Source organism: Solanum lycopersicum, chromosome 9 (assembly GCF_036512215.1).
Source record: "Solanum lycopersicum chromosome 9, SLM_r2.1".
Lineage (NCBI taxonomy): Eukaryota > Viridiplantae > Streptophyta > Magnoliopsida > Solanales > Solanaceae > Solanum > Solanum lycopersicum.
The window spans coordinates 13,545,940-13,557,840 of record NC_090808.1 but is presented as its reverse complement, the minus strand read 5'-3'; the positions used below and the strand labels follow the sequence as shown (position 1 = coordinate 13,557,840).

At 32.4% G+C, this 11,901-nt stretch overlaps 1 long non-coding RNA gene across 1 annotated transcript; it reads left to right on the top strand.

Annotated features, from left to right (window-relative positions):
- The first annotated feature begins 745 nt into the window (after positions 1–745).
- Positions 746–2,765, top strand: LOC138338169 (uncharacterized). Its single transcript, XR_011211544.1, has 2 exons — positions 746–2,142; positions 2,219–2,765. It is a non-coding gene; the product is annotated as an uncharacterized lncRNA (long non-coding RNA).
- The last annotated feature ends 9,136 nt before the right edge of the window (positions 2,766–11,901 follow it).

Below are 11,901 nucleotides of genomic sequence, written 5' to 3'. Positions count from 1 at the left end.
GATATGTAGGCGGCCTATGTCAGCCTCGGTTATTTACTTATAAAAATTTCTTATTTCTATTAACTACATTTGACCTGAATCTTGGTCCATAGGGATACGTAGGTTCCACAACTTCTTGATCATACCTTTCATAAGATTTCTATTTTCTTTACAATAGAAACTGGGACAAAATTTTTGGGAGACTAAAAATTCTCAAGAAGAAGTTCTCTTCAAGAAGTCAAGACTAAAGTCATATTGAGAATTGTAACTGTGACAGAATTTTTTAGAATATCTAAAAGCTTCATGATTCATTCATCAACAGTTCGAGATGCCCCAAGAATTCTAACAGGAACAAATTTTTTGATGATGACGTCAAAAATTTCTTCAAGGATCACTAGTAGTTTGTAATAAATTTCAAACTTTTGAAGCATGTAGAAGTTTAAGGGTAACTTGAAATGATCTTTAAAGTTTAAAATCAACTTCAACAATATCCAACACCGTTGAAGTTCCAAGTCATCAATAAAACCTCCCGATTAGAGTATATTTTGGGAGGACCAAGTCATAAATCACCCAAGCTTTAAGGACTTCTGAATTCTCCATAACAAGCTATCGGACACACCTAAATTTTGAACCAAGGATATTCATTTAATATTGACGTGACGTGACATGACACTTAGCAGTGATCTTTTTTTATAACAACTTTTTGAAAACCTTTTTATTACGGATTTTAGCTATATTTTTCAAATAGATTGCATAAAGTGTTTTGTCTTGTCTATCGAGACGCAAGAGATCAGAATGATCTACTCGAGATAGAAAGACATAGAGAAAGCGACTAAAGAAGTCGAAACATACACTTTGTTTTTATAAAAACTAACAATATTTCTGTGGATTCAAGTCTATAATATTACCTCTAGTTCATCATATTTCTCCATTCACAGAATTTGGAGAAGTCAAATGGGCAAGGAACTCCCCAAAATTGAAATTTTTTTCTGTGAATGCAGGAAAGTCATTGAAGTTTCTTAGAAAAAAAGAAAAAGTTTAGAATACAAGAAACAACACCTTGATCAAATTCTCAGCAAAGCATGAGTAACAATAAGCACATATGTTGAAACACGAAAAAGTGAATGCACCACTCTCAACATATACAACCATCTTCAATGACAGGAGATTGCATTTTACAGCATTAAGAAAATTTGAACAATATTTATGAATTTCATCAATATCAAATGCGATAATGTGAACTGTATAGAGGGAAATTGTATTTACCACCCGAATGGACATTCCCAAAGTATTATCAAATGAGATAATACCATCATCTTGAAGGGCATCATTGTTATTTCATCAACGAAATATTATTATCCTACCGGCAGATCTTCATTACCATTATCCTACCAATAAATCAACATTATCCTACCGATGGATCTTGATTTTCATTAACGTCGTCCTACAAACAAATCTTCATAATTATTATCCTACAAATAGATCATCAACATTATCCTACTGGCAGATGTTCTTCATTATTATCATCATCCTACCGATGGAGTATCATCATCCAACCATCATCATTATCCTACCAATAGATCAACATTATCCTATAAATGGATCAACATCATCATATTGATGGACCTTCATCAACATTATCTGATCAATGGATCAACATTATCTTACCAATGGATCATCAATATTATACCAATAAAATAAACATTATCTTATCGGAGAATCTTGAATATCAACATCATCAACCTATCGATAGAGCATCATCATCATTGTATCGACAACGCATCATCATCATCACATCAATGAAGTAACATCATTATTCTATCAATGCAGAATCATAATCTTATCAATGGAGAATCAACATCATTATCCTATCAATGGAAGATCATCGCCATCCTATCATGTAGTAGCATTATCCTACCAATAGATCATTATTCATCCTATTAATGGATTATCGTCATCTTACCAATGAAGAATATTCATCATTATTTTCACTTGGAAGCACGTTATGAAAAGACACATTAACATATTAAATCTGTATATATTTTATTATTTCGATATCAAAGGAAGAGTATACTTGAAGAGTTATGTTTCAAATACGAATACAAGTTTTATTAGCTTAACATCTAGATGATGGAACAGGCTATAAATATTCAAGAAGAGTGAGTAAGTGTAAACATGGTAATAGACATTATATCTTTATTTGAATTATATTTGTTTTTGCTAATGAGTTTTATCTTAGTCTTTGTCAAGAGAACCCAAGAGGATGAATTCTCAAATCAAACCATATGTACAGTTGACAACAACAAAGATGCAACACAACATGGAATTATTTCTTACCAGCAAACTGGGACATAATCTGAAGTGTAGTGCCAAACTCTTAGGATGCGAGAAGAAGAACGAGTTCCAGAACAGTCAAAACATACCCCTATAAGAAGGCCTATGGATTTTTCCTCTGGTTTATCTGTTTTATTTTCATATTGAGAAATTTTGATTTTCACTGGAAGAAACTCTCCAATCTGAGTGACAATGCACCAAGAACTTTGAAAATTATGTCCATGTAAACTCTTAATCATGGGTGTGAAGCGTGTCACATTCATGACTGAGACATTTTCATACTCGACTTACCTTTTCATTATTCTAAAACCAAAGGTTATCTTGCATAGTGAATTTTCTTTTCAACCGATTGAGTCGAACTACAAATAGACTGATTCTCAATGTTGGAAACTTGATTGTATTCTGACCTCCTTGCTTTAATCTTATTCCCGAGTATTCTCTTTATAATTTTATATAGGGATAACTTTTGAATTTTTTCAAAATTGTGCTTCAAATCAAGCTTATCAAACTATACGTGGTTCGAGTTCTCATTTAGCTTGAGATATGAAGAAATCCAAATACCGGGGTTCGACCATAATTCCCGATGTCAGTACCAAAATCTCTTTTTCCAAAATATGAATATGTATTTAGCTAAAATTTGATTAATCAATTACATTTGCCTCGGATTTCTTTCATCAGTCCAAATCAAATGAGGGATAGTTGTTTATGTCCAGTTTTGTCCCTTCGCCACATAAATTAATCATCGAGCTTCTTAAACGATTTGAAAGAACTCACTTTATAAAATTCAAAATATTTTTCAAGTGTTGTCTCCCTTTTAAATAATTTTAAAAATAATATACATGTTTTATAAAATTTTGTGTATAATTAGTATAGTTCATGTATAATTGAAAACCATCTCAAAATATTTTATTTTAATTAAATGTTTGATTAATTAGTTTAATATTATAATAGTTATATTTTTAATCATGTTGTTTAAAATTTAGTTGATTATTTTATCTCGTTAAGGTTTAGAATCTCGTTAATTATTTAACAATAATTCGAATCATGTAGTTTTAAGCCAACTTTATTAATTTAACTCAATTTCGTTAACTTCTTGAATTTATTGGCTATATTTGCGATCCATTTGGCCATTCTGTCAACTGCAAATCTAACCAGATTTTTTGTTTCCCTCCCTCAACCCATTTGAGATCAATCAGACCTATCAACAATACATCAATACAACAATACCCGACCGAACCACATAAATATCTCTTCATATTCGCAAAGTACAGATCAAAACCCCAAAACTCGTCCAAGCCCCGTGATTCAGCAACCCAAACTTGAGCCCAGCTGACGTGACCCGCGTCTCTTCTGTCCCTTATCCTCTGATCCGTACGAGAATGTACTCGAATCAGCCAGGTGTTTCAATCCTGCACCTCAAGTGTCCTTACTTCGAAATCAGACGACTCCCTTCAAGTTTCCGTTGCACAACCTTCTCCTTTGAGTTTTAATTCAAATTCCAATAAAAAAATTATCAAATTTCTGCCCATTCCCCCCCCCCCCCCACCATTTCCCCCCTAATTTCAACTATAAATAGATCCATTCTTCTTCACTGTAGAAGGTTGGAATGAACTGTTATTAGAGACGAAAATCCACTAAATATTTCCATATATATTGTTATATATAAGTTTTTAAGATAATGTTTCTAAACCGTAGGGATAGAAAAATTCAATTTTGTTCTCTTTTGCTCTATTTTGTTCCTCGGAGTTCTATTAGCATATTTCGGTGGTAAAGGATCATTGTCTCTAGCTTGTTTCCGAATATTGATGTCTGGAAAAAGTCTTCTAGACTCGTCTTTGCATATTTTCAAGTTGGATTTCTTTGAGTCAAACCCCATCTTGTCAAAGTTACTGGGAAACTTAAATACAGTCTACGAGAGCAAAATATAAGTTTTACGAAGCTAAAAATAGGCTGATATAAAGACTGTATACACTCCACATAGATTGATATACGGGTAGAGTACAGCGATATAGGGGCCAAAAATTTTATACAGGTCTTCTGAAGTTGATTTAGACTCTATAAATTTTGTATACAGTCCTATACACATTACAAATATCCAAAACTTGACATATATACAATAGTATAGATTATGTATTTACATGAATTTTCAAGAATTAAAATGGGCCAGGCCCATTCATTTTTGGAAAAATTATTAAACTAGTCAAACAATATAACAGAATTAGAAAAAACCTCCGTACTTTAAAAATATTAGTAAAAATGTCAATAGTATCATTATTTTTAAAAAAAGATTGTGTATCTTAATTTACTTCCTATTTTATCTCTCTTTCCTTTGTTTACACGTTTCCAATTACTCACATATGTTAGTAAAAAAAATATTTTATCTCTATCTTATAGTTACCTATTAGGATTCTACTCCAATATTCATAATTTATTTCTCTCACTAATATTAGCCTATTTCTCTTTTGTATTTTTTTCTTGTTTCAGAATTTGAATTAATAATCATCCTTTTAATTAAGTATTCATCCTTATATTATTTTAGATTTGTTTTCTGAGTTTTTCAAAAACCTGTCAGACTAATTCTTTGTAGTTCAAATGTTGATTCAGATTTGATAACCTCTAAAATTATCTCCAATAGATTTATCTAATTACTAGAGTTATCCAACTTAATCATAAAAAATCTAGAGATTTTTCATCGTTTAATCTATGTATTATTCAAGAAATAGCGAATGATGTAGGAATCCGCTGCTAAAATGAGAAAAGAGAGATGATCACAACAATTGTCGGAACAAATCGGCGTGTAAAACCTTCCTCAAATTCAAAAAGGAAATGGAGAATTTTCATCTACTCATGGGAAACTTTGAAAGGACAATAAACACCAAATAGTTAATGAAGAGGTATTTAATTATTTTTGCGTGTTTAGTATTTTGAATGTTAAAATTGAAGTTGTTAAAAGAACCATATTTTCACTAATTTAGGTTAGTATGCAGTTTTATCTTCTTTTGTATGTTTATTCAAAATTTATTTAGTATGTGTTTTGATATTAAATAGATTTGCAAATGTCTATCGACACTGTCCACATTTGTAATTGAGAATATTTTTGTTAATTTAGTATATGTATTTTGTATTTCCGTTTTTTTTGTATTTTTGAGAATAATGCTATTTGATTATTTTCTAAGTCAAAGTAATGATATATACTAAGAGCCTATTTGGCTCAGCTTAAAAGCTGGTCATACTGACTTAAAAGCTGGTTTTTGACTTATTTAACTGTTTGGCAATACTCAAAATAACTTATTTTAAGTTAAAAAAAACTTAGGGCCCGTTTGGATGGTCTTATTAAAAGCAGCTTTAAAAAAGTACTTTTGAAAGTGCTGAAACTTATTTTTAAAATAAGCAGTTATGCGTTTGGATAAAAAGTGCTAAAGTTAAAAAAAAAGTTGTTGATGTGTTTGGAAAATAATAAGTGCTGATAAACAGCTTTTTAAATCAAAATGTCTGAAATACCCTTAAAAGCTGTAACATAATAAAAATTAATTAATTTATATTTTACAGTCATAAATAATTATATATTGCTATCATTCACATATTTCTTTCTCATCACAAATTATTTATAACAGGAATATAAACTTATTATAGATTTTAAAGATATATAATTTGAATAGATTAAAGATCGATTTAAGATTTTATTTTAGTTTCATTCATAGGTAATAATAATTGTCTATCATTCACATATTTCTTTATTATCACAAATTATTTATAAGAGGAATATAAATTTTTATTTAAGTTATATGTGCAACTTATTTTACATTTTAATAATATATAATTTGAATAGATCACTTGAAAGATTTAAGATTTATTTTATTTTCATTCATTAGTAATAGTAATTGTCTAACATCAACACGTGAAAAGGGAAAAATACAAGAAAGAGATGTTAGGGTTATGTGAGTAATTTGGAGATAGTATAAAAATATTAAGGGCAAAAAGGTAAAAATGTGGTCAACTTAAAACAACTTATAAGCTTGAAAAAAAAGAGCACCCCTACCCCAGCTTTTAACTTTTGGCTTAAAATAAGTTTTTTTTAAACTTAAAATAAGCTGTTTTGAGTATTGCCAAACACCTAAATAAGTCAAAAACTAGCTTTTAAGTCAGTTTGACCAGCTTTTAAGCTGAGCCAAACAGGATCTTATTTTTAGACAAAAGTTAAAAGCTGGGTAGGGGTGCGTTTTTTTTTAGCTTATAAGCTGTTTTAAGTTGACCACATTTTTATCTTTTTGCCCTTAATATTATTATACAATCTCCAAATTACTCATATAACCCTAACATCTCTTTCTTGCATTTTTCTCTTTTCACGTTTGTCATAACAACTTCAACACTTTTATCCAAATGCATAACTTCTTATTTTAAAAATAAGTTTCAGCACTTTCAAAAGTACTTTTTAAAGCTGCTTTTATTAAGCCCATCCAAATGGGCCCTAACTGTATATACTGTATTCATTGACTATTATTTCATTGTTTTTTTATTCATCTAATACTGCTCATATTTTCTTTGTATTCAAATTTTTAAAAAAACACTATCCATATAATTAACAAATACAGAATTTGAGATGTTAACAGTATTTTGTATCAAAGTTAAATGGTCAAGTCATTAACAAATACAAAATTAGAGATGTTAACACTATTTTGTATCCATATTAAAATGTCAAGTCATTAATCAATACAAAATTAGCGATGTTAACAGTATTTTGTAACCACGTCTAAAATGTACGTACTTATAATATTTCTTGCATCATGTTTTGAATAAAACTGTTTTTTCAAATTTTAATGAAGTTTGTCAACATATATGTATGCTAAACAAATATTAATCATTAACAAATACAGAATTAGATATGTTAATAGTATTTTGTATCCAAGTTAAAATGTCAAGTCGTTAAGAAATAAAAAATCAGAGATGTTAACTGTATTTTGTATCTAAATCTAAAATGTATGTATTTTTAATATTTCTTGCATCATGTTTTGAACAAAATTCTTTTTTCATATTTTAATATAGTCTACCAACATATATGTATGCTAAACAAATATCAAAATTGTATTCAACTTAAACACTTACAAAATACACTACATTGATCATATCCTTGTCGGTAAGGGATACAAGTAGTTAAATAAACAGAAAACAAAAAAAATTCAACACACTAAAAATGAATTTACAGTACTGCTGTTGTAAAAGTTGTAACTGCTCCAATTGATATTCTGTTAGGGATACAATTTAATTCAAAATACTAAAACAAACAATCAATTAAAAAATCATGTCTTCCACAGATATGTTTTTATCTTCATATTCAACTTCCAAAAAAATTCAACAAATCCACTAAAACTAATCATTGATATTTTGTTCATGGTATATTTAATTTACAATGAAAACAAATACGATTTACAAGTATTTACAAAATTTCATATCGAAATTATAACCAAATAGAAAAAGTTTGTCTATTGCGGGTTACCTTTTCTATGTGGTTTGTAACCTATTGCATAGGTGTCACGACCAAAAGCGGGCCGCGAGTGGCACCCACAGTTATCCTACTATGTGAGCGAACCAACCAATCTAAACCCCAACATTTCAACCATAAATAACATAATATAATGCGCAAGACTTAAACTCATTAATGACAATCGATTAAATAACTTCTAAAAACTCAAAACTTATTATTCCCAAAATCAGGAAGTCATCATCACAAGAACATCTATTCTCAAATTACTAATTCTAAGAGTATCTAGAAAGCTAGAATAAATAAAAAGCTAGTCCATGCCGGAACTTTAAGGCATCAAGACATGAAGAAGAAGATCCAGTCAAAGCTAGAAACGTTAGCTCACCCTGAAATTCGGTGTAATGAAGACTGGCTAGAGTTGCGGTTGAGTTGAAGACGACGGTACATTTGCTGCACTCCACAAATAACAAAGAAAAATAATTACAAGTAGGGGCCAGTACAAAACACGAGTACTGAGTAGATATCAACGGCCAACTCAAAATAGAAAATAGTATATATCAGATAATATCATAAAATCAACAACAATACTCAACATGCGGCATTACAATTACCATAACCCTTGGTAACAACACCAAGCACATCAATGAGGACTCACGCCTCCCCATCATACTCATTTGGGAATAAGGTTCATTAAATTGAGTATATTAACATCTTTCAAGATTCATTATCTTTATTTCTCTCATGTCGGTACGTGACACTCTGCTCCATATACTATCCTGGTGTCGAAAAGTGACACTCTGATCCTCATCATACAATCCTGATGTCGGAACGTGACACCCGATCCGTATTCTATCCTAGTACAGAAATGTGGCACCCGATCCATATACTATCCTGGTGTCGGAACGTGACACTCCGATCCTCGTATAGTATCCTAGTACCGAAACGTGGAACCCGATCCACATACCATCCTAGTGTCGGGACGTGACACTCCGATCCTCATCATACTATCCTGGTGCCGGAACGTGATACCCGATCCCCTAATCTCACTACTTTCGTTCATCAAGCCTTCTTTTATACCAAGGCATCATCATTAACAAAGTAGATTAGGGTTTTCAAGATTTATGATTCAATAGCTTCATCATGCTTTTTTTATCACAATTATATAATCACTCATGCAAGCATACAATTAAGCATATAGAAGGGTTTACAATACTACCCATACATATCATTCGCTATTAAGAGTTTACTATGAAATAGCATAAACCATAACTGTCACGACCCAAAGCGGGCCGCAAGTGGCAACCACACTTATCCTACTATGTGAGCGAACCAACCAATCTAAACCCCAACTTTTCAACCATAAATAACATAATATAATGCGAAAGACTTAAACTCGTTAATGAAAATCTATTAAATAACTTCTAAAAACTCAATACTTATTATTCCCAAAATTTGGAAGTCATCATCACAAGAACATCTATCCTCAAATTACTAATTCTAAGAGTATCTAGAAAACTAGAATAAATAAAAAGTTATTCCATGCCAGAACTTCAAGGCATCAAGACATGAAGAACAAGATCCAGTCCAAGCTAGAAGCGTTAGCTCATCCTGAAATCCGGTGTAATGAAGACAAGCTAGAGTTGCGGTTGAGTTGAAGACGATGATACGTTTGCTACACTCCACAAATAACAATGAAAAACAATTACAAGTAGGGGTCAGTACAAAACACGAGTACTGAGTGGATATCATCGGCCAACTCAAAATAGAAACAGTATATATCAAATAATATCATAAAATCAACTACAATACTTAACATGCGACATTACAATTACCATAACCCTTGGTCACAACACCAAGCACATCAATGAGGACTCACGCCTCCTCATCATACTCATTTGGGAATTAGGTTCATTAAATTGAGTATATTAACATCTTTCAAGATTCATTATCTTTATTTCTCTTGTGTCAGTACGTGACACTCCGCTCCATATACTATCCTGGTGTCGGAACGTGACACTCCGATCCTCATCATACTATCTTGGTGTCGGAACGTGACACCTGATCCATATTCTATCCTGGTACCGAAATGTGGCACCCGATCCATATACTATCCTGGTGTCGGAACGTGACACTCCGATCCTCGTATTGTATCCTGGTACCGGAACGTGGAACCCGATCCATATACTATCCTAGTGTCGGGACGTGACACTCCGATCCTCATCATACTATCCTGGTGCCGGAATGTGATACTCGATCCCCTAATCTCACTACTTTCGTTCATCAAGCTTTCTTTTATACCAAGGCATCATCATTAACAAAGTAGATTAGGGTTTTCAAGATTTAGGATCAAATAGCTTCATCATGCTTATTTTATCACAATTATATAATCACACTCATGCAAGCATACAATTAAGCATATAGAAGGGTTTACAATACTACTTATACATATCATTCGCTATTAAGAGTTTACTATGAAATAGCATAAACCATAACTGTCACGACCCAAAGCGGGCCGCAAGTGGCACCCACACTTATCCTACTATGTGAGCGAACAACCAATCTAAACCCCAACTTTTCAACCATAAATAACATAATATCATGTGAAAGACTTAAACTCATTAATGAAAATATATTAAATAACTTCTAAAAACTCAGTACTTATTATTCCCAAAATCTGAAAGTCATCATCACAAGAACATCTATCCTCAAATTACTAATTCTAAGAGTATCTAGAAAGCTAGAATAAATAAAAAATTATTCCATGCCGGAACTTCAAGGCAACAAGACATGAAGAACAAGATCCAGTACAAGCTAGAAGCGTTAGCTCATCCTGAAATCCGGTGTAATGAAGACTGGCTAGAGTTGCGGTTGAGTTGAAGACGACGGTACGTTTGCTGCACTCCACAAATAACAATGAAAAACAATTACAAGTAGGGGTCAGTACAAAACACGAGTACTGAGTGGATATCATCGGCCAACTCAAAATAGAAACAGTAGATATCAGATAATATCATAAAATCAACTACAATACTCAACATGCGACATTATAATTACCATAACCCTTGGTCACAACACCAAGCACATCAATGAGGACTCACGCCTCCTCATCATACTCATTTGGGAATTAGGTTCATTAAATTGAGTATATTAACATCTTTCAAGATTCATTATCTTTATTTCTCTCGTGTCGGTACGTGACACTCCGCTCCATATACTATCCTAGTGTCGGAACGTGACACTCCGATCCTCATCATACTATCCTGGTGTCGGAACATGACAACTGATCCATATTCTATCCTGGTACCGAAATGTGGCACCTGATCCATATACTATCCTGGTGTCGGAACGTGACACTCCGATCCTCATACACTATCCTGGTACCGGAACGTGGCACCTGATCCATATACTATCCTGTTGTCGAGACGTGACACTCCGATCCTCATCATACTATCCTGGTGCTGGAACGTGACACCCGATCCCCTAATCTCACTACTTTCGTTCATCAAGCCTTCTTTTATACCAAGGCATCATCATTAACAAAGTAGATTAGGGTTTTCAAGATTTAGGATTCAATAGCTTCATCATGCTTATTTTATCACAATTATATAATCACACTCATGCAAGCATACAATTAAGCATATAGAAGGGTTTACAATACTACCCATACATATCATTCGCTATTAAGAGTTTACTATGAAATAGCATAAACCATAACTGTCATGACCCAAAGCGGGCCGCAAGTGGCACCCAGACTTATCCTACTATGTGAGCGAACCAACCAATCTTAATCCCAACATTTCAACCATAAATAACATAATATAATGCGAAAGACTTAAACTCATTAATGAAAATCGATTAAATAACTTCTAAAAACTCAATACTTATTATTCTCAAAATCTGGAAGTCATCATCACAAGAACATCTATCCTCAAATTACTAATTCTAAGAGTATCTAGAAAGCTAGGATAAATAAAAAGCTAGTCCATGCCGGAACTTCAAGGCATCAAGACATGAAGAACAAGATCCAGTCCAAGCTAGAAGCGTTAGCTCATCCTAAAATCCGGTGTAATGAAGACTGGCTAGAGTTGCGGTTGAGTGAAAAACGACGG